Source organism: Eumetopias jubatus, unplaced genomic scaffold (assembly GCF_037043125.1).
Source record: "Eumetopias jubatus isolate StellerSeaLion01/CBP00866 unplaced genomic scaffold, mEumJub1_p1.0 scaffold_2, whole genome shotgun sequence".
Lineage (NCBI taxonomy): Eukaryota > Metazoa > Chordata > Mammalia > Carnivora > Otariidae > Eumetopias > Eumetopias jubatus.
Window position 1 is genome coordinate 2119044 of NW_028274808.1, and position 2368 is coordinate 2121411.

A 2368-nucleotide genomic window follows, 5' to 3' on the forward strand; every position below is an offset into this window, starting at 1 on the left:
AGGCACCTGAGCTCCCTGAGGGGCAAGGCTGTGCACCCCAGAGCTCGGATTTCCTGCTCCATCCTGGTGGTGCCCTGTGGCCCGGGCTGAGCCTCGGCGCTCCTCCGACGTGAGGTTGCAAGTTCCCTGTGTGTCCTGTTGTTTGCAGATACTCAGAGTTCAGTGTTCAGGATGTGTCTTGATCGACCTTGATTTTTTCTCACTGTCTTCCCACATTTAAAAAGAGCTGCCTCTGTTGCTTTGTGTTGGTCCCATGACTGCCGACCACCGGCCAGTTCTCTGCGGCACTCCGCGAGTCATCTTTGTCACGCCCGCCGCTGCGACTTCTCCCCCTTGGAGCAGCTGTCCGGTCCAGTGACTCGCCTCCCCGAGCTGGAAGTGGGGACGGAGTTGCCCCCGACCCTGCAGCTGGGATGGCGCCTTGCCGGGCTCTGAGACCGGATGCACCTGTGCACCTGCGGATTCTGGGTGAGTGAGCATCAGGGTCTGGTGTCTGATCCCGAGGGTCTGCGATGTGGATGGGCCACGTCTGTACCGGCTGCAGTGTGGACAGCAGTACGGGGCAGGCTGCTCATGGCTCTGTTGGCGGCTACACGGGCGTCCGGGCCTGGTCTCCGCCCTCCTGGGCGTGCTCCCCTGCTCGCTATCTCTGCCTAAGCCACACAGACTGGGACAGTCCTTACCTATCCGTCCTCCTGGGAGGAGCCCCCTCAGGGCTCCCACGCTGCAGAACGGCCCGTACACGGTCTGTGGCCCAGGCGGGATCTCGATCCCCTGCCCCTTGAGCCCGGGGGCATTTCTGCACGGCGGCAGCGGCGTCCTGCCCATCAGCGCTGGGCACCCCGTGTCCACCCATCTCCTTGCCAGTGCTTGTTTTTATGCACCTTTCCCGTGTCTGACCATCGGACGGGAGAGTAGGACCTCCTGTTTTAATGTGCTTTTCTCTGATAATTGTGGGATTGAGAACCCCTTGTGTATCTGTTAACTGCCCACTTCTGTGACCGGTTTACCGTCTTTGCATATTTTTCTTTGTTGATTTATAATCTCTTGTAGACTTAAGATACTGCCTTTTTGCTTATTTTAGAGGTTTGAAGTGTGTTCCCTTACCTGTGAGCATTTTTTTGGGGGGGTGTGGGGATCTTTTATTGAATAGTAATATAATCCTTAACTCGAATGTCAAATCCATGAATTTTTTTTCTTGATAATTCGTTTTTTGGGAATTAATCTTTAGTGGTTTAACAAATAGCATGTTTCGTATTTGTTAATGTATAAATTCTCTAATCTCTTGATATATTGTCAAGTTCTTTTTTATAAACAGGACTATGAACATATACTAAACTCTACATTGAAACTCGTTCTTTTAATGGATGCAGCTGTATGAACCCACATTCAAGTCCGTCACACGACTACACAAGCAGGAGGGTGCTGTGTGCTAAAATGCACAGTTAGAGGTTGTTAGCTTGTAACGGGGGTCCGTGCATGTAAGCCCAGGTGTAAGCCCAGGTGTAAGCCCAGGTATAAGCCCAGGTGCACTAGAGGAAGTGAAGGAAAGGTTACATAAGAAGATGAATTCTTTTCTCCCACTCAGGGATGTAAAATGCAGTTTTAAAGCATGAATATAAGCCTTAAATTCATCAGAATATGGCATATGCTTCCTTACACTTACCTATGGCCCTAAAAAACAAAAGCAGATATAAGGAAAGAGAATACAAATTGGAAGTTAAGCAGGACCACGGCCCCCAGCGATGATGAATGGTGGTGCTGACGTCGGACATAATACTAGAGACGTGGCAACCGTGAGATCAGGTGTCCCCGCGAGACCTAAGATGCAATAAATACCACAAGGCACACGAAAGGTCTTTATGAATCACACAGCACACAGGTCCTAGCCTACGCAATGCATAGGGCCAATATCACCACGTTCCCCCAAACCTGTGAAATGAACTCCGTCTTTACACTCAGTTGAGCATGTTTGTAAAATGTAGGTGAAGTATAAACCGTCACCGACAACGGGACTGCAAACTAACGTTTGCACCTTCACAAACTTTATCACAAACTATAGAAATGATCCCTGAAAGTATAGTCTTTACAAACTTGATCACTATCACGTCAAGCCCCACTAAGCCTTTGGCTTGTATTCACATGCACTAGCATGGAGATTTCCAGATCAAGAATTCCGTTTGCGGGGAAGCAGGCTTCCGGTCCTTACCGGCTACGTCACTGGTCACGCACCTGTGTTCTTCTTAATCAGCGCGGCCCGGAGACACCTCGGGGCCACTGCCCCTCCCGCATCAAAGGCGTGGTGTGAGTGCTGGGTTTCCGGCCTTTGAGGCACGTCAGACACAGCGGGACATCAGTTTGTATTGTC

General features: G+C 50.6%; 1 pseudogene; it reads right to left on the reverse strand.

Moving 5' to 3' along the window:
* Positions 1-1999: 1999 nt before the first annotated feature.
* LOC114206243 (small nucleolar RNA U3) lies at positions 2000-2087 on the reverse strand (annotated as a pseudogene).
* Between the last annotated feature and the right edge of the window lie 281 nt (positions 2088-2368).